At 39.4% G+C, this 21,404-nt stretch overlaps 1 protein-coding gene and 1 pseudogene across 6 annotated transcripts in view; one reads left to right on the top strand and one right to left on the bottom strand.

Moving 5' to 3' along the window:
- Positions 1-21,404, top strand: part of Mast2 (microtubule associated serine/threonine kinase 2) — a gene marked incomplete at its 5' end in the record, with an annotated part of 194,810 nt that overhangs the window by 134,106 nt on the left and 39,300 nt on the right.
- LOC106150086 lies at positions 18,530-20,378 on the bottom strand (annotated as a pseudogene).

Here is a 21,404-nt window from a genome sequence, read left to right as displayed (position 1 = left end):
CAGCCATTTCTACTGGCTTGAACCACTGGTAGTAAGTGTATCAACTGTCCCATCAGACAACTTATACTAGTTCTCACAGGGGTCTTTGATTACACTGATGAATCGAAAGACATTGATATAGTATATCAGGTGCCATCATATTAGGTCCTTAAGAAAAACATTAAAATGGTATAAAAATTTGGAGTACAGCTAATTTGTGATACAGCAGTTATAAATGCATATTATGTATACCAGCAAGGGGGTACTTGTAAGATTTCCATGTTAAAATTTAGATAATTAATTGATCAGCTATTCAAGAATGTAAATAAATTTCTTTTAATTTAATGAAATGAATTTGTTGATTATTGTAATAATTTTAATTGGTTGAATAGTATTAATATTTGTATTTGGGCAGTGATTATACAAATTCAAGTAACTATCTAGATTTGGTCCACCTATAGAATTTTTTAATTCTGTGATTTTTAATTATTAATTTTATTAGTAAAAGGACCAGTAAAAGTGATTAGATCTGTTTGTACTATCAGTGGTTCGAGCTGTCTGATGGGACAGTCGTGTGTACCACCAGTGGTTCAAGCCAGTTTGAATATGTTTAAAGTGTCTGCTATAGTGGATTTATCCAGTCCTGTGGTTTTATCAGTTTTGCCCTTACGTATTTTGATGCTCTGTTTTTAGGCACATACAAATTAAGAATTTTTATGTAGTCCAAACCCAACATGGTAGTGCTCACCTGTAATACCAGCACTCAGGAGACTGAGGCAGAACAATTGGCTTGAGTTTGAGGCCACTTTGGGCTATGTAGTAAAATCAAGACCAGCCTAAACTATATTGCCTCCAAAAAAAAATTATCATGTTTCCTTGAAGTATTAACTCCCTTATCATTATGTAAAGTCTGTTTTTATCCCTAATAACTTTTCTTGCTGTTCTGCCTGAAATTAATATTCTACTTCTGTTTTCTTTTGGTCAGTTTTAGCATGGTATATCTTTCTATATCCCTTAACTTTTAGTCTGTGTCTTTACATTTAAAGCTAGTTTCTTATAGATAACATATACTTGGTCTTTCTTTTGATTCACTCTAACAATCTTCATTGATATCTTTAGACCATTGACATCTGTGGTTATTGATATAGTTGGATTAATACCTACCATATTGGTTACTGTTTTCAGGGAAAGAAGTAGGAAAAGAAATACAGTCTACAGAGTGAGAGCAAACCACTAGGAAAGAGAAAGCACCATGGCCAAGAGCTCAATGGTAGCCTTGTTTTGTACCTTCCACTCCTCAGGCTGACATCAAGTCTAGCCCATCCTATCAAAACCTACTCAAGTTTCCACAAGTAGAATTGAGTAAAAGGCAAAAGATTTATATGATCTGAAGAGAAACCAGAGTATACACACAAGTAGAAATGAGGATAGCGCTGTCTGATTGGTTCTAGGTGCAGGGCTTTGGGAAGTGTTCTGTGCATGTGTCCTAGAACTCTCTGATCTACAGGTAATGCCCACACCCCAGCCTCATTGCTGTTCTCAAGTTTATTTTCATTTTTCAACAGTTTTCTTCCTTTTGTTGGTTTAATTGGGCATTTTATGGATGCCATTCCATTTTCTCCCATTTCTTACCATATCAGTATTATTATTTCTTCATCATCTGTCAGAGTCTCATTAAGTTTTCCAGATGGAGTTCAAACTCATATTCCTTCTTCCTCAGCCTCACAGAGTGCTTAGACTATAGCTGTGCACAGCTACTTCTCCTTTGTCTTTTTGGTTTGTTTTGGTTTGGTTTTTGGTGTTTTGAAATAGGTTATACTGTGTAGTTCAAGCTAGCCCTGCACTCATTGTGTAGCCCAAGCTGGCCTCAAATTCACAGTGATCCTCCTGGCTGAGCTTGCCAAGTGCTGAGATTTCAAGTATGCACCACCATAGACCACAGCCTTACGTGTTTTGTTTTGTTTTGTTTTGTTTAATCATTGCCCAAGACTTCCTGATACAAATTTACAAAAAAATCTAAATAAATCTGTTTTTAAATACTACTATACTATTTTACTTTATAACAAGTCATATAACAGCAAAATATACTTAAATCCTTTTTCCTTATATTATTAGTTATTAATTTCACTTACACATGGGCATATATATGAACATACCTAACTATAACCGAATACATTGTTGCTGCTGTATTGAACAATGTTATATATGTTAATAAGAAAAATAATTTTTATTGGACCTTCACTTAATCTTTTTCTGATTCTTGTTCTTTCTTTATGTAGAACTCAGTTTCTCACCTATGTAAATTTCCTTCTTTCTGAAGTTATTTTTTTTAAGGTACTAGTGATTTATTTCACTTAAAAATAGAGTCTCAAGGTACATCCATTTACCTAGATATGTCTCATGCCTATTTTTCTTTATAGCAGAGTAGTACTCCACTGTATTAAAAAAAAAAAAAAAAACAACCCACATCTTTATCCATTCATCAGTTGATGGGAATTTGGGCTAGTTTTTTACAATTTAGCTATTACAAACTGTGGTGCTGTAAACATGGGTGTGTGTATATTGCTGTGGTATGATGCTGTTAATTCTTTCAAGAAAATACCAAGAAGAGGAATAGCTGGTTCTAATGGAACCTCTAGCTTTAGTATTTTGAGGAATCTCCACTGATTTCCACAGTGGTTGCACCAGTCAACACTCCTAACCAACAGTAGAGAAGGGTTCCTTTTTTCCTACAGCAGTTCCAGCATTCCTTTGTTGATAATAGCTACACTTTCTGGAGTGAGGTTTCTCAGCTTTGTTTTAATTTCCATCTCTCAAATGATCAGTGATGTTTAACATTTTTTCATATATTTATTTGTTGTTTGTATTCTTCATCTGGGAAGTGTCTGTTTGTTTGTTTATATATTTATTTATTTTTGTCTTTTTGAGACAGGGTCTCGCTATGCAATTCAGGCTGGCCTTGAGCTCACTTTGTAGCCCAACGATTCTCACAATCGTTGTGAGAATCGAACTCACAACGATTCTCCTGCCTCCTGCCTCCCAAGTGCTGGGATTACAGGTGTGCACCACCACACCTGGCTAGAAGTATCTGTTTATTTCAGTGCCCATTTTTGGATTGGATCTTTAAATTTGTCGGGTCTGGGGTTTTTTTTCTTTTTTGAGTTCTTTGTATTTTCTAGTTATTAGTCCTTTGTCTGAGGTACAGCTGGCAAAAAAAAATTTTTCCCACACTGTGGGTTGTCTCTTCATTCTGTTCGTGGTTTATTTTGCTGTGCAAAACCTTTTTAAAAAGATGAGATCCCCAGTGTTGATTCCTTATGTTATTTCCTGTGTGGTCAAGGTTTTATTTGTAAAGTCTTTGCCTACACCAGTGTCTTCAAGAGTTCTACCTATTCTATCTTCAGCATATTTAATGTTTCTGTTTTAATATTTAGATCTTTGATCCATTTCGACTTAAGTTTAGTGCATGGTAAAAGATATGGGTCTAGTTTTAATCTTCACCATGTGGAAAGGCAGTTTGTCCAGAACGTTTATTAAAGAGGTTGTCTTTCTTCCAGTGAAAGTTATTGGCTTCTTTGACAAAGATAAGGTGGTTGAGCATGTTTGGAGTTGTTTCTGCATCTTCTAATCTATTCCATTGCACCTCAGGTCTGTGTTTTTGGCCAGTATCATGCTGTTTTTATCGCAGTAGCTTTGTAGCATAATTTAACTCAGGGATTGTGATACCCCCTGCCTCACCTTTGTTGCCCAGAATAGCTCTTGTTATTCTAGGTCTCTTCTGGTTCCAAATGAATTTTAGCATTGTTTTTTCTAATTCTGTGAGATATGCTGTTGGAATTTTGATCAGGATTGCATTAAATCTATATAAAATTTTTGAAAGTATGGCCATTTCCACTACTTTGGTTCTTCCTACCCATAAAAAATGATCTCTCTCCTTTTTTGATATCCTTTTCAATCTCCTTTTTCACAACATTATAGTTTTAAATGTCTAGGTATTTAATTTTTTTCAATGCAGACTATCATGTCATCTGCAAATAATGATAATTTTTTAAAATTATTACCTTTTTTTTTTTTTTTTTTTGGTACTGGGAATCAAACATAGGACCTCATGCTTGCCAGACAGGTGCTGTGCCGCTGAGCTACATCCCCAGCAATAATGATAGTTTAACTTCTTCCTTTCCTATCTTTATTTTTTTTATTTTTTTACTCCCGTCTAATTGCTCTGGCAAATGTTTCCAGGACTATATTGAGTAAAAGTTGTGATACTGGACATCTTTGTCTTGTTCCTGATAGTAGAGTGAAAGCTTTCAGTTATTGTCCTTTTGGTATGATGCTGGGTATTGGTTTGAAATAGATGGCTTTTATCCAATTGAGATAAAGTCAATCTATTCCTATTTTCTGCAGAGCTTTTATCATGAACGGCTGCTGGACTTTGTCCAAAGCTTTTTGTGCATCTGTTGAGATGATCATATGATTTCTGTCCTTGGCTCTGTTAATATGGTGTATTACATTTATTGATTTATGTATGTTGACCCATCCCTGTATCCTTGGGATGAATCCTGTTTGGTCATGGTGTATAATCTTGATTTGCTGTTTTCTGTTTGCTAATATCTTATTGAGGATTTTTGCATCTATATTCATTAGTGAGATTGGCCTGTACTTCTCTTTTTTGGTTGGATCCTTCTTTGTTCTGATATCAGCGTAATGCTTGCTTCCAGGAATGAATTTGGGAATATTGCTTCCCCTTCAGGTTCATTAAAGAGTTTGAGAAGTAGTGGTATTAGGTCTTCTCTAAATTTCTTGTGGAAGTCAGCAGTGAATCCATCAGGGCCTGAGCTTTTCTTTTTTGGTAGGTTTTTAATGCTATCTTCAATTTTATTGACTGATACTGGTTTATTTAGAATTTTTATATCTTCTTGACTCAGCTTTGGTAATTCATATGTATCGTAGTACTTACCCATTTCGTCTGTGTTTTCCATCTGATTAGAATACAGATTCTTGGAGCAGGTATTGATAATCTTCTGGATTTCTGCAGGATCTGTTGATTTAATCCTTTTCATTCCTAATTGTGTGGCTTTCAGTCTTTCCTTCCTTTTTTGATAAGGTTGGCTAAAAGTTTGTCAGTTTTGCTTAACCTTTCAAAGAACTAACTCTTCAGTTCATTGATTCTTTGTATTATTTTCTTAGTGTCCATTGCACTAATTTTTGCTCTGATCTTTATCATTTCCTCTCTTGAAGGAGTGTTGACTTTACTTGCCCTTCTTTTTCTAGAAGCTTGAGGTTCAACATTAAGTTGTTTATTTGAGCTTGCTCTGATTTTCTGATATGGGAATTCACTGGTATAAATTTCCTACATAAGTCTGCTTTTACTGCATCCAATAAGGTCCTGTATATTGCATTGGCTTTATCGTTTAATTGTAGAAATTGTCTAATTTCTTCTTTAATTTTATCTGTGATCCATTGGTTGTTCAGAAGGATGTTGTTTAATTTCCATGTGTTAATGAAGTTTTTGTGGTTTCTTTTGCCATTGACTTCCAATTTCATTGCACTATGATCTGATAATATGCATAGGGTAATTTCAATTCCTTTGTATTTACTTAAGCATGTTCTAGTATGTGGTCTGTTTTGGAGAACATCCTATGTGCAGCTAAGAAGAATGTATATTCTGATGTTGTGAGGTGGACTACTCTACAAACATGTACTAAGTTCATTTCTTCAAACATTTGATTTTTTTTTTTTTTTTTTTTTTCCACCAGAAATCTAACTCAGGACCTTGTGCTTGTCAGGCAGGCACTGTGCTGCTAAGCTGTCTTTCTGGTTTGTTCTTCAAACATTTGATTTGTGATATTTCTTTGTTGATTTTTTTTGTCTAGTTGATTGAGATCTGCCATTACAGTTGTATTCTTATTTGAGTTTTCATGTCCATTAATATTTGTTTTATATAATTGGGTGCACTGGTATTTGGCACATATATATTTTTGATCATGTCTTCCTCTTAGATTATTCCCTTTACAAGGATGTAGTGACCTTATTTGTCTTTCTTTCTTTTTTTTTTTTTTTTTAATTGGTACCGGGAATTAAACTCAGGACCTTGCACTTGCCAGGCAGGCACTTGTGTCACTGAATTATATCCCCAACCCCTTCTTTGTCATTCTTAATCAGTCTTGACTTGAAATCTGCTTTGTTATAGCTAGCATCAGGAAACTGCAGGGTGACCTTAGCCCTATGTTAAACGTTTTATTGCCCTTGTTTCTTGTTTACCAGGAGCAAACTATTGCCAGTAATGGAGAGTCCAGTGTTTGTAGCGGGCAGCCTAAGTCTCTCTCTCAGGTCATTCTCTGGCCAGTCCTGACATTCCTGTCTTTTTGTTATTATATATAGAAAGGGGTGGGGAAGAGGGCAGAGCTTCTCAGGCTGCTTTAGGCATGACAAATGGGGTGGTGCAGTCGAACTGGGAGAGAAATCTTGAGAACAGGGCTGTATCGATGAGAAGTCAGTGCCAGCATCTGTCCATTGGTAATTGCTTGCACACGATCCTGTAAAAACTAAGAGAAAAGTTTGAGAAGGCATGGCCCAAAAAGGAGAAGAATTATTCTGATGAGTGGGACAGCTAGTGGAAGATGCCATGTGGTCCAGCCCAAACATTAGCCCAAGAGTCAGGTGCTGTTGAATTTCTGAAGCCTTTTCTGTCTATATTTTGTCTGCATCTCGTACTTTACCTGACTGATAAGAATAGAAACAACAGTCTCCTCCAAGGAAGACACATAACCTTCCTTTCTCTGCAGCGAGGAGATCTAAACCTCTGCAATTTGGGCTGGTTACTGACCCCAAGGAGTCTTTCTGGTTTTGTTTTTTTTTTTTGTTTTTTTTTTGGTTTTTCTCTGGTACCGGGAACCGATTTTTTTTTTGGTTTTTCTCTGGTACCGGGAACCGAACTCACGACCTTGCACTTGCCAGGCAGGCGCTTTTGCCGCTGAGCTAAATCCCCAGCCCCTCTTTCTGGTTTTGTAAGGTGAGAATAGAGTCAGCTATCTGTCTGAGTCTATAGGAGAGATCTTGAGAGAGTGCGGTAGGAGGTCACAGAGGTAGTTAACCCTGAGATGCCTGTTTATATGATACCCAGACTACTGAGACAGGGAAGTAAATGTGTGACTCTGCTTTCCTGGAAAGGAGTTACCTGGGTTATGATAGCAACAAGTAGGCTGTGGTTCCCAAGGGCAATGTCTGTTTTTGGGGTGAGGTATATCATTGTGTGGGTGCCAGTCCAATTGATGGGGAGGCACAGGTAGGTACAGGTCCCAGAGAAGAAGAAAATGACTGAGTAAACAGAATTGGTTGTGAATCTTAAGAAGGTGTGAGGTCATTCTCAGGCTAGTCCTGCAATACAGCAGAGACCACCAGGCTTGTGTAAAGACAGCATTTATTGTGCCTGGCTGCATTTATTGTGCCTGGAATTTATTGTGCCTGGTTGCAGGCAGGCAGAGAGCAGTAAGGCCTTCTATAGGGAACAAAAACAAATGTGTCCTTTTTATAGGGATGGAACTAAGGTAGGAGACATTAGGTGGGAAGATTTTAATAAATGTCTGTGCTCAAAGTTCTCTGTCTGTCTTGTACCTCAGGGGCAAAGTCCTTGAAGCAGCCAGTGTAAGTTTTCAGGTGGCTTCAGAGGTCTCTAGATGTCCTGGGACCTGCAAAATTCCTTGTCCTATCTTAGGTCCTTTACAACATCCTTTGGTGCTGAGCTGAGTTCCCTGCAGAGGGTAGTGCTTCTGTTGGCAAGCAGGTTGGGGGCTAGGGGAGTCAGGTCCAATTCAAGCCTTATAACTGAAGGATGAATTTGGAGCTGAGCTGCATTAAATTGATAATCAGCATAGCATTTATATTGTTTTCAGCTGGGTGTGTGGCACATGCCTGTAATCCCAGTTCTAGAGAGGCTGAGATAGGAGAATCGCTGGTAATTCAAGGCCAGCCTGGGATACATGGTGAGTTCAAGGCCAGCCTCAACTATGGAATGAGGCCGTGTCTCAAAACAAACACAAGAAGAAAAAAGAAAACCTGAAAGTATGTTGTTCTCAGTTTTTCACTGTTATACCCTTCCTCATATTTTTTTTTGTATGCCTATGCAAAGACTTTTTCTAGGATTTATATATAGGGATGTGGTTGCTGAGTTTTGGAATAAGATCGTGCTGGGCATGATGGTGACATACACCTGCGATCCCAGATACTTGATGGGCTGAGGCAGGAAGATTGCAAGTTCAAACTGACCCTAGACAACATAGATCCTGGCTCAAAAATAAAAATTAAAAAGGGCTGGGAATGGAGCTTAGTACAGTGGGTTCAATCCCCAGTAACAAGAAAAAAATTTTTAAAAAACCAATCAGAGGACATGCTATTGCAATGACATGTTACTCATTTTAAGCTGGTATATAGGGATGGTGGGTGTACCTTCCTTAAACCTTCAGCCCTTCAGCCCACAGGGCTGGGGATATAACTCAGTGGCACAAGTGCCTGCCTAGGAAATGCAAGGTCCTAAAAAATTCCTAGTACAAAAACAAACAAACAAACAAACAAACCTCAGCCCTTGTCGTTCCGGAAGAAGGAAGCACAATGCCAGTTGTTGAGTAGGAAGATCCAGTTGCTAATCCTGGGTGAGGGACCCCATCATTTGAAGGACAACATAACAATGCTAACCATCAATAGGAGCCCCTAGACTTCAGCCCACTACACCTTCTTTGGGGTTTAAAGTCTGGAAGGAGGAAGTAACATATAAGGCACTGTTTGAAACATCTGCTCATAGAAAGACAGAGGAGAGGGGCTGGGGATTTAGCTCAGTGGCAAAGCGCCTGCCTGGCAAGTGCAAGGTCGTGAGTTCGGTTCTTGGTACCAGAGAAAAACCAAAACAAAAAAAAAGAGAGACAGAGGAGAGACAAAGCAACAACAGTGTCTGTAGTGATTGTCAGTTTCCCACAGCCATTGGGTCCCTCATATCGCATGCAGGTTGGTAAACTGTATACACCCTTCTTGTGCTACAAGCAAAGATCTCATTCCCTTTCCTGTGGGCAGAGATACTAGGGTGCTTTCCCTCTCCCTGCCCCACACACACTCTCTCACACTCTTAAGCTATTCAAGGAAGTTCCCTGCATGCCCAGAACAGGGGAAATATTTCCCCTAATAAAGAAGAATACAAGGCCAAGTGATAGCTTAACACCCTGCTTCCATATAAGGGAATGCTCCGGACCCAGGGCACTGATGGTGTCCTCCAAAAGGGGGTGGCTGGTCATGTGCTGGCTGTTTCCTCAACACCTAGTAATGTATGCCTCTTAACTTCCTAACACTTGGAGCCCCCTTACCAGTATTTGCCTTGAATCTAGTTGGGCTACATCATCTCTTCCTGTTACGTCAGTCACACAGGAACCCCCAGCCTCCTATACCCCCCTAATCTGCTGCACTCTTAATTTATGTAAACCTCCCTGTACCTTATACCTGTGTGCCTCTTAAATTCCTTCCAGTGTACCTTTAATGCATTCATAGTCCTTTATCAGCAAATTCTCCCATATCCTTATCTGGTCTCTCAGTATTTCCTCCTTCCTTTCTAGTGGAATCTTATGAGGAGAATAGAGGGAAAACATTGGGCAGTCAGCTCTAGTGTTAGTTCTTTTTTCTCCCACTCATCGCACTACTGGGTCTAGTAAGAGTAGATGTTCTCTTTGTATTTTCATTATTCTCCCTCTTTTCCTTATCTCCCTAATCTTTGAGTCTTAAACCGTTAATTTATATCACCTAGTACCCATCATTGCAGCTATTAAAATCTCTACATTGCCTTTTTAAACATTTTAGCTCTTGACTCATATTACTGTATTCTGTTCTATTCCTGTGTTATTCTCAATGGTTTCAGTACATTCATAACTAATTTTTACAGTTCTTAGGCCCTTCAAGCTCTTTGAACTCCTGTCTTCCAGTGAATTTTTCTATCACTGTACTTCAGACACTTATGCCATAGGCCTATTCTTTAGATCTTATCTCTATGATTTTAATTTCCTCTTCCTGCTCGCTGGGGCACCACCTCTAATCTTTCTAGCCTGTGTCAACTAGAAAATAAACTAAAAAAAAAAAAACAATTATTTGATCCTAGAGCCTCAAGTCCTAGAGATCCTTAGATGTATTGAAATTTCTTATCTATGTCTGTTTTTCTTGATTTCAAGGAGAACGTAAGGGCAAAAGATATAAATGTTGGACAGTCAGCATATAAATAGATTTTAAAGCTGTGGGTCTGAATGACCTAGAGGATATGAACATAAATAGAAAAAATTAAAGGTACAAGGACTGAGCCCTGGGACATTCCAGTTCTTACAGATCAGGGAAATGGGGAGAAAGAATGGTGTCCTAGAGTCCACATTATAAAAGAGTATTTCAAGGACTAGAAGGTGGTTGCCTGGACCAAATGCTGGCAGTGAAAGGAAGTCTGAGAAGTGCCAGTTGGGTATAGCTATGTGAAGACCAGGAGGAAACCATAGGAGTTGTGCTATAAAGAGCAGGAATGAGGGTTAGGGATGTAACTCAGCCTGTGAGTGGCCCTGGGTTCAATCTCCAGCACCAAAAGAGGACAGGAGAGAAAAGAAAAATAGGAATAGGAATGAAATACAAAGATGAGTGGAGGGATCAAGGGAATTTAAGTATTTAGAAAAAAATTGATGTATGCTAATAGAAGTAATTCAAGAGAAAGAAATTTTGATAATGCAAAAGAAGTAGGGAATGGTTGGCACAGGACCCTTATGTGGTTGATAAGGAATGGAATCTAGTAAATAAGCAGAAGGTTGGCTCTAGTCGGGAGCTTAGATAGTTCTTCTATGGTAATAGGGGAGAAATAGGGAAAAGTAGCACAGATGATAGTTAGGTGATGTGGTAATGGAAACTTATTTAAATTATTTCTGATTATTTCTTTTTTCTTACTGAAATGGATAGTAAGGTGGTTAACTGAGAGCCCTAGGAGAGAGGATAAAGTATAAGATACTCTCCTAAGCAGATGGAAGAAAAAAAATACACTAAGAAATGTAGTCTGATTTCCAGCAATATGAAGAACCAAAGTTAGTCATCATAAGCATAGCCAGGCAGGGTGGCGCACGCCTGTAATCCCAGCACTCAGGAGGCTGAGGCAAGAGGATCACTGTGAGTTCAGTGCCAACCTGGATTACATAGCAAGACCCTGTCTCAATAAAACCGAAAAGAAAGTATACAGGAGAGTATATTCATGTCCTCACATAGGGAAGAGAATAAAGGATAAGATCAATAACTTGACTACATTAAAATTAAGAACTTCTAGTTAAAAAAAAAAAAAAAAGAACTTCTAGTCATCAAATGATACCAAGAAGAGAATGAAAAGGCCAACTACAAAGTGGTGGCACATAAAATTAACAAAGGGCTTTGATTCAGAACATTTGGAGAACTCCTGTAAATTAATAAAATAATAAGGGGGTGTAAAGAAAAAATGGCCAGAGACTCAAACAGTAGATATTGATTGCTAGGGGAATGATAGGAATTATATCTCACTTTTTTTTTTTTTTTTTTTTTTTTCTTTTTGAGACAAGGTCTCGATATGCAGCTCAGGCTGGACTTGAGCTCACTTTGTAGCACAGGTTGATCTCGAACTCTCAACGACCCTCCTGCCTCGGCCCCCCAAGTGCTGGGATTACAGGCATGTGCCACCACGCCCAGCTTATATCTTACTTTCAAAAATTGTATTTAAAAGAACTAAATTCAAGTGTTTAGAGCTTTATACTTAGTCAGTAAAGCTATAAGGAAATGTCTGTCATAAAAATCAAGATAATATTTACCTTAAGTGGGGAAGGAAAGGACTTTTGATTGGGAAGGATTATAGAGAGGGCTTTGGAAGGTGACATTGTTACCATGGATGCTGTTTACACAGGTGTTTGCTATATAATTTTTTTTATAACCTGTTAAACTATATGAAGGAAGCAGCTGGTTCACGGTCAACTGGCTACTCCCAGTTCTGTGTATATGTGTTGTTTCATTATAACTTTTTTCTCAGGGATGCATGATTTTTTTTCATTTGTTTGTTTTGGTTTTTGAGACAAGTTCTCACTGTGTAGCCCAGGCTAGCCTCAAACTCATGGTGATCCTCCTGCGTCTGCCCCACCATGCCCAGCTTTTTTTTTAAAATTAATTTTATTGATACATGTTAGATATACATAATGATCATATTCATCATGGGGAATTTGTACCTATACATAGTATATCCTAATTCTTCTTTTTGCCCCATCCCATCCCCTCTTCTCCCCTCCATATATACCCAGAAGCATGCTTTAGTAACCTAGATCTCAAACCAATCAGGTCAGGAGTTAAGGTTAACCATCAGAGATGGGGATTTAATTTAGCTCTAGAGCACTTGCATATCAGGTGCAAGGCCTTATAAAAAAAAATACACCCTCAGTCATTCGTATCCTTTTGCATATTATAGCCTATTGCTATATTTAGTTTTTATACTTGTGGTATGCATTGAGATCTTTGAAATACGTAGAAGAAGATAAAAATTAATTGTCTATCTTGTGGCAAAGTACTAAAAAGAATGCCCAAACTCAATGATGTACTATAGGTTTCTTTTACAAAATATCAAATGTTCCAAATTTTCTGACTTTTTCTCTATGAACAAGTGGTTTTTCAATAGTATGCCGTTTAGGAGATGTCGGGTGTAGGGATACAGCAAATACTTTTTAAATCTTTTTAGAATGAATTGTGACATTTCAGCATTGAAGAAAAAATAGCTACATTTTGAAAGAAACTTGTGCCACAGAGAAAGTATTTTGAAAATAGATATTTGCAAATTATCTAATTAATATGTGGTTTTGTTGGCAAAAAATGCCACCTATAAAATTGATTTTAAAAAACAAAAAAAAAATCGATAAGTCACCAGGCATACTGCATACCTAGAATCCCAGCACTTGGGAGACTGAGGCAGGAGGATCGTTGCGAGTTTTAGACCAGCCTGGGCTACAAAGTGAGCTCAAGGCCAGCCTGGACTGCATACTTGAGACCCTGTCTCAAAAAAAAAGACCAAAAAAAAAAAAAAAAAATTGATAAATCTGCCACTTAAAAACATTGGAAATAGAGTATTTCCAATCATCTAAATATAAGATTCAGTTGATTTTAAATCTGTTTGAAATACAAAATATTATACTTATTAAATCTTTTTGAAAATAGAAAAGTATTATATCTCCTCATTGATTTCTAAGAACTGTTTGACATCACAGAAGATAAAAATTTATCACCCTTGAATGGAATTGATAAGTATCATGAAATAATAAATAGATTCAACAATTCTTCCTTGGGAGATACATGTCTTTTTGAAGGTGAGTTTTTGTTTTGCTGCTACTGGGTATTGAACCCAGGGCCTTTATACTGGCCTACAGCCTTAGCTCTTTTTTAGTTTTTTTATTTTAACACAGTGTTGCTAAATTGCCTTGACTGGGATTGAACTTTTGATCTTCCTGGCTCAGCCTCCCAGAAGTGCTACTAGTCCCAGCTTAAATACAGAAACACTTCTATGACACCAAAAGGGGTGGGGATTTTTACCTGCCAGCAAGCAGTTCTTTAGCAGACACCTGCTGGGTTTCCTGTAATTTAATTCACTTCTGACACTGTATACCTAGAGAGGGCACAGTTCTGAAGAATGCCTCCCCAGTTTATAGATTTCAGCTACAACCCTTATTTTTTTTTATCTTTGCTTCTTATTAACTCACTATAAATCAGGGTTTCAAAGCCCTCTCTTAAGGTTCAATTACTGTAATTCAAGTGGTTCACAGAACTCAAGGAAACACTTGGGTTTACCAGTTTATTATAAGGGATACAAAAGAAAAGATCGATAAGCTGAGGAGTGGCATGCCCCCCTCCAGAAATCTGTATGTGTTATTTAGAGGTTTTCCAAATACTAGGTCCTTTTGGGTTTATAGGGAGACTTTATTGCATAGGCATTTTGCTAATAGATTATACTTTCTTAGAGCCTGCTATTCAGATTTTTACGTCTGAGCATCATTCCTTCCTCCAGGTTTTAGGGCTAGACCCTCTGGAATGAGGATGGCCTTATGACCTATGAGATAAGGTAGACCAGAGAATTTCTTTATGACTACTTCAAGACTGAAAAGTAGGGAAATATAAGACTTTCTATGACTTTCCATGGGGAAGAGAAATTCTAGTTTCTATAGCTGCCTTATGGACAGAGTTATACCCCCACGAACCATGGAAAAAACCCAAAATAATATCATCATGTTATAGGCTTTATTGGCTTATGGGCTGTGACTCTGTTATTAAGTGGCTCAATTAGCATTTGTAGTATGTATCTTTAACCTATACCATTTCCCTTCAAGTAGTATTATACCACTTCACAGAGAGTATAAGAATCTTCTTTCTCTACTGGGCCTGGCGGTGCACACCTGTAATCCAGCACTGGGGAGGCTTATTCAGGAGGATTACAGAGAGTTCAAGGCTGACCTGAGCTAGAGTGAAACTTTGTCTCAATATACACCCCTCCAAAAAAGAAAAAACTGGGGCTGGGGATTTAGCTCAGTGGCACAGTGCCTGCCTGGCAAGTGCAAGGTCATGAGTTCGATTACCGGTACCGGAAAAAAAAAAAAAAGAAAAAAAAGAAGGAGCAGCCTTCTTCTGCGTCCCTTTTTGGGGCTGGGGATTTAGCTCAGCGGCACAACGCCTGCCTGGCAAAGCACAATGTTGTGAGTTTGATTCCCAGTACCGGAAAAAAAACAATAAAAAACCCAAACAAACAAAAAAGAAAAAAACCTTTATCTCCCCTCCTAGCTTTTATGTTATTGTTTCAAACTCTTAATTCCCATATTTATAAATTGTGTACAACCTTAATACTAATTTTGTTTTAACATTTATTAGTTTTTAAAGAGATTAATAAGAAAAAAAGCTTACATCTATTCCCATATGTACCAGCTAGCATTTACTATACAAACAGATATAACACAAGATATACAAATGTACAAGAAATTACAAGTTTGGCTTGCAATGGTCAATCACAGAATTGGATGAGGAAGTATACAGAGGGTATCTGCACAGTGGAGACTGAAGAATCCAGTCCAGGGCCTGGAGCTCACTGCAGTGTCCGTGTAAGTCCATATCAGGAGGTCGATGGGTCTGGACAGAATACTGAAGATTCTACGTCAAAGACCGAAGCGTCTACATCAGAAGGCTCAACAGTCCCAGGTGGAAGCCATAGAGTCTGCACCAGAAGCCAGGAGACAACCACCAAGCTGAAGGTGAAGAAGACTAGAGCTCCTCTGAAGAACCAGCAATCATCAGTCTTTCCTCATTTCCCTTTCCTCATTTCCCTTTTATAGGTATGCAGCCTACCTACCCTGGAGGTGGGGGGTCCTCTACACCCACACCATCTCCATGCCTTCCTCTTGCTCAGGCTCAGGATGAATACAAAGTAAGGACCCTGGCTCCCTGCTGAGTCATATAGTTAACCTTCTGAACTTCTCAAGTTGACACAATGAACAAAGTCCCAGGATGTAGAACTGCTGGGTCACTTAGTTAAGCTTCCAAATGCCTCAAGTTGACACAATGTGTCCACCATAACACCATGTAATTTTTCTCCAGTGCTTTCTTTTGCATGTATGTATATAGATCCATATTTTCATCTCATCATTTTCCTTCTGTCTAAAGGCCGATAGTTAAACTTTTTTTTTGGTACTGGGGATCAAACTTAGGACCTTATGCTTGCCAGGTAGGCACTGTGCCACTGAGCTATATTCCTTGCCCCCCTTTTTCTTTTTAAACAGGGTCTGTATATGTGGTTCTTGACCTGGCTATGTAGTTCATGCTGGCTTTAAACTCAGGCCTCCCAGGGAGCCATGGGCAGGGAGCGCTGGTCTTCCAACCGGCAGCTCATTCCCTGCCTCATAGGCCCCCGGAGGGAGGGCCCCCAGCACACAGGGAGCCATGGACGGGGAGCGCCGGTCTTCCGGCTGGCTCACTTCCTGCCTCCTAGGCCCCCGGAGGGAGGGCCCCCGGCGCACGGGGAGCCATGCGGCCTCAAGCGCTGTTGCGCTCTGGCCTTCAGGCCGGCCGCTGCTGCTCAATTGAGAACTATCATGACACAGAGAAACAATGACACAATTGGCCCACCATGCACCGGCTGCAGATGCCCACCTAAGGACGTGTGTGAATCATTCAAACATGGAAAAACCCCTGGGAGTACACGCTATACAACGGGCCACTCTTGCTCCTGCCACTGAGAACCAGAAAGGTCTAGAGTCAGCAGAGGAGCAGCTGCTGAACAAGGACTCAGAGAACATGAGAATGCAGACTAAGCCCGAGGGGTCAGAGGTCCTGTGGACTGGAGTCATGAGAGCCGCTCGGAAGCTGTAAACCAGGAGGACCTTGCACAATACATGCGGAGACTCTCTGGAAGCCATTCTTCCCCTGACAGTACAAGCTGCGGTGGAGCCCCGGAAAAGTCTGCAACAGGATTCTTGCTGCCTGTGCTGACAGTTGGGGAGAGGACATTAACTGGTTGTGGGGTCCCAATGCGATGGGAGGCTGGAGAGCAAGAGCTACAAGAAATGGCTTTGGCCCCAGACGGCTCACTTGATTTTTGACAACCCTTAGGCTGTAACTACTTGTTAGATCCTTCTTGTGTATCTTCCTGAGAAACCACTTCTAAGATACCACCATGTATTACAGCAGTCATTGATATTTTCCTATTAATCTATCCATAACTCTGTAATGTTTGTATTGTTCCTCTCCTATTTTGTAAATGGATGCATGTTTATTATTATGTGTTTCCTACAACAACCATTAAGAATAGTTAATGATTATTCAATAGGTCACTAATATATAGTTCTATTTATTTTCTTTTGAAGATACCTAAGTAGAGTACAACAACTATTGATAATCTCCTACCTCTTTTGTCTCTAACTCACTATTATTTGTCTATTTGTTTTCCTGAGAAACTATTTTGTAGATAACAATATGTAAAACAATAACCACTGATAATTTCCTACCACTTTGTCTGTAATTTGGTAAGCCCCCCCATTATTGCTATCCTTTTATTCTTTAAAATAAAAAAAAAAATAAACTCAGGCCTCCACCTGTAACCTGCTCCCTCTAGTTCTTGGGTCCTTCTTGCAGGGCATCAAAAATTGAAGTTGACACAATAGCAAACAGCAAGGAGTGGAGAATGGCCAATTGCATGTTTATTAGAAAGAATAAAAGGAAAGGCTCCCCCACAAAAAATAAGTTCCAAGCAGGGTGTTGTGGCGCATGCCTGTAATCCTAGCACTCAGGAGGCTGAGGCAGGAGGATTGTGGCGAGTTCCAGACCAGCATGGGCTACAAAGTGAGCTCAAGGCCAGCCTGAACTGCACAGCGAGACCCTGTCTCAAAAAGGCCAAAAAAAAGAAAGGAAAGGCTCCCATTTGTCAGGGAGGGTTTCCATAAGGTAGACACAATTGATGTTTAAATCCAATGGCTTTGGGGGTTTTTTGTTTGTTTGTTTGCCATCAGTAAGACATTTACTTTTTTTTTCTTTTGTACCAGCAATCAAACTTGTAATCTTGTGCTTGCCAGGCAGGCACTGTGCTGCTGAGCTATATCCCCAACCCTAGAAATTTACTTGTTAGGAAATCCAAATGTTGGCCTAATCTAGAAGAATTTAACAGATTTATTTATAATTGTTATGAAGTTGAACTGCTGAAACTTGTTCACTGAAACATTTTGACTTACATTAGTGCTTTACATCCCCACGTTGACATTAAAAAATCACACACAAATGAAAATGAAAAAACTGCTGATACCTGATTTCTATCCTGTTTTCCTGTCACAATCATGTACTTAGGTGATATAGGGGACAGAAACTCCCAACCTGCTAGATGTCCAGTACGAGTTCATGTTCTCTAAAATTGAAGAATGTGGACCAGGGATTTAGCTCAGTGGCACAAGCACCTGCCTGGCAAGCGCAAGGTCCTGAGTTCAATTCCTGGTACAAAAAAAAAAAAAAATAACATAAAATCAAAGAATGAATTTTAGGAGCAACAGAGGTTAAGAGTAGAATATATTTATTGGGGGAAAGAAAGCTTCTGTCTGAGAGATAGAAGGGGACCCAAATGGGTTGCGAAGGACCCTGCCTTTTCTAGGGATTTTATAAAGCAAATCCATGATATGAGGTGGGTCCAAGGTAGACAAAATGGGAAATTGCAAGGTGGGCATGAGATGGGACAAAACTGTGGTCAACCAATAAGATTACGAGTATAATTGCTCAAGTAAAATTCATTAAATTGTGGTCAAATGAGGAAGCAAGTCATGTAGCCAGCAGGCATGAATACAGAACAGGGGCTTTTCCTGTAGGGGGTTGTGTTAGAGGCTCTTTCTGGCTTTGTCAAGGTAATACATACCTATTTAGAATATTAGTCCCCAATATTTATCCTTAGGAAGTATGTGGGTGCATTTGTTTTATCTTTTATCTTGAGGTCTGGCCCACAGCAGAGGTGTCTGTCTCTCCCACAGTTGTAAGATATCTTGTCTTCTGCACTGGCTCCCTCGAGGGTCTAGTCCTATCTGACTGCCTATAATATTTCTAACGTGGTTGCCTATAACGTTGGTACCTTTTGACCCCATGGTAAAACATTTAACAGTCAAAACTACCAGTAACAGGAAGAAAAGAATGTTTTTGAGAATGAAATGTTTCCCACTCTAATGGACTCTTTAAGCACATTCTCTGTGTATGCAGCATGCTAGTTGGACATCTTTTGGCATAATTGTTACACATTTGGTATGGATGGCACAAACAGGCCAACCAGATAGGCCTCACTTGCCTCCTGCAAAGCACTGATAGCTATGTTTTGGAAACACAGATCTGTTTTGAAGTCTTGAGCAAATTCCCACACCAGATGATGGAAAGGGATTTTGCAAATCAGAAGTTCAGTGTATTTCTGATAATATGTAATTTCACAGAGTGCCACTGTCCCAGGCCTATACCATTGGGGTTTCTTTACCCCTCCAGTAGAAGGTGCACTCTTACAAGTGGCTTTTGTAGCCAGTTGTTTCCAGGGTGCGTTACCACTGTGATTTGCAGGCGGTCTGCTTTGTACAAGCCATGGTACACACACCGTCTTACCCGCTTCTTCCTCAGTGAGCAAGAGGGGAGGCACTGGTGTTAGAGAGTGAAGACTTCCATTGGCTTTTTATACAGTTTTTGTTACTAATGTGTGAGGGGAAAGCAGGGATGCTGCTGGTTACAGGTAGACCTTTGATATCCCAAAGCAAGTGGGTTTGTTTGCATTTCACTTCCTCCAAGGTCTCTCTCATTTGTGTAGGAACCTGTTCTTTGTCCTTTGCAATCCATCAGGGCCTGATAGTTTGCTTAAAGTAATTTTTGGGGCCCTCTGTTGTGCTAACTCACCTAAGACTTTTTAGGACCTATGCCCTGTCTGCCTACTTCCCTTATCTCCTTGCTTCACCCCCTTAACCTCCTGAGGCCTGCCTGTTTTTAAACATTTCTTGCTGTGTGGTTTGCTCTTAAAGATTTCATTTAACTTTTTCTTTAGTAAAGGTTTTTCCCCTTTCTTTTTGAAAATTATATTTGCCATTATAAAAGTGACTTCTAACATTTACTACCCAAGAGTAGGCCACATTTTACAAATTAAGGGCAGTTTTCCACAACATTTCCCTTATTTCAGATACCAGTTATCCCTACCTCTGATCAACTGGCTAAAATTCAAAGTTTTCCATCCTGCCTCAGGTTCAGTAATTTGCTAGAATAACTCACAGAGCTCAGGAAAGTTCTACACTTACTGTTACAGTTTTATTATAAGACAGGTACAAGTCAGCACCAGCCTAAAAAGAGATGTGTAGGGTGAGGTCTAATGTGCCCCAAATGTGAAATTTCCAGTACTGTTGGCACTGGCATAGGTCTGGGGGATCCCAAGGCTGAAATAAAAAACTTAACCCACCCTTTTTATAGAATAAGTTGGGGGGTTCATTGACTTTCATTACAGAAAAAGGATTTTTTAAATGCATTAATAAGAGGCAAGAGAAGGGTTTATTAGAGACAGGATGCAGAATATGGGTGCTCAGAGAAATGAGGCACACTACAGTTGGAAGCTGGGAATCTTTTATGTGTTTTAGGTGGTAGAAATTTGTCGAATCTGATAATCCATAGTCTTAGTATTTTCTAGTGGGTGGGAAAAGATGGCCTGCCAGGAGTAAGATAATGGTCTATTTATATGGAAAATCCTAAAAAGGTGGTGTATTCACAGTTTTAAAAGGACCAGTTGCAAGTAAAAAGGAAATGGGCAAACCTTTTCTTAGGGTTGTAGTTCAGGCTAGTCTTGAACTCAGTGTGTAGCCCAGGCTGGGCTTAAGTTTGAGGCAATCCTCCTGCCTCAGCTTCCCAAGTGCTGGGATTACAGGTGTGTATCCCCATACCCTGTTTTAAAATCTCCATTTCCTTGTCTCCTTTCTATATAGTTTTTATTTCTTCTACCTCATTGCTACCAGCCATTTGAGTTCATATGCACAGGTTCATTTGCTCACCACTAACCAAATCAAAGGAGGCCATTTATTTTGGTACAAGGAAAAAGGATTTATTCAGCGGGTGCATTTGCCTCAAATTACCATCTCCCTATGTACTATCTTTTATAGTGATGTAGGGGAAACTCCCAACCTGCTGTATGTCTGATATGAGCTCATGTTCTCTAAAATTGAATGAATTTAGAGAATAATGGAAAATAAAATGAATTTAGAAAATAAAGTGAACTCTAGGAATAACGGGGGTTAAAAGCAGAATTTATTTATTGGGGAAAGAAAGCTTTTGTCTGAGAGACAGAAAGGGTCCTGAGTGGGTTGCTGAGGACTCTACCTTTTCAGTGGATTTTTTGTAGAGCAAAACCACAAGGTGAAACCGGTCCAAGATGGGGGGAAAAATGGGAAATTACAAGGTGGGCATGAGGTAGGACAAAGCTGTGATTAACCATAAGATTATGAGCATAATTGCTGAGGTAATATTGATTAAATTGGGATCAAATAGGGGAAGCAAATCACATATAGCAAGCAGGCATGAGACACAACTGGGGCTTTCCCTGGAGGGGGTGGGTCAGTAGCTCTTCCTGGCTTTCCTGTTTAGAATATCAATCACTACTGTTTATCTTTAGGAGAAATATGTGGGTGCATTCCTTTCATCTTTTGTCTTGAGGTCTGGCCCTCAGCATTTGTGTCTGTGTCTCCCCCACAGTTACAGTGTTAACTTGTCTTTTGCACTTGCTCCTTGAGGGCCTAGCCCTGTCTGACTGTCTACAATATTTCTATCTAGGGTCTGGGGATTTAGCTCAGCGGCAAAAGCGCCTGCCTGGCAAGCGCAAGGTCGTGAGTTCGGTTCCCGGTACCGGAGAAAAA

The sequence above is a fragment of the Chinchilla lanigera genome, unplaced genomic scaffold (assembly GCF_000276665.1).
Source record: "Chinchilla lanigera isolate Chin_1 unplaced genomic scaffold, ChiLan1.0 scaffold00063, whole genome shotgun sequence".
Lineage (NCBI taxonomy): Eukaryota > Metazoa > Chordata > Mammalia > Rodentia > Chinchillidae > Chinchilla > Chinchilla lanigera.
This window is presented reverse-complemented; position numbering and strand designations above follow the sequence as displayed.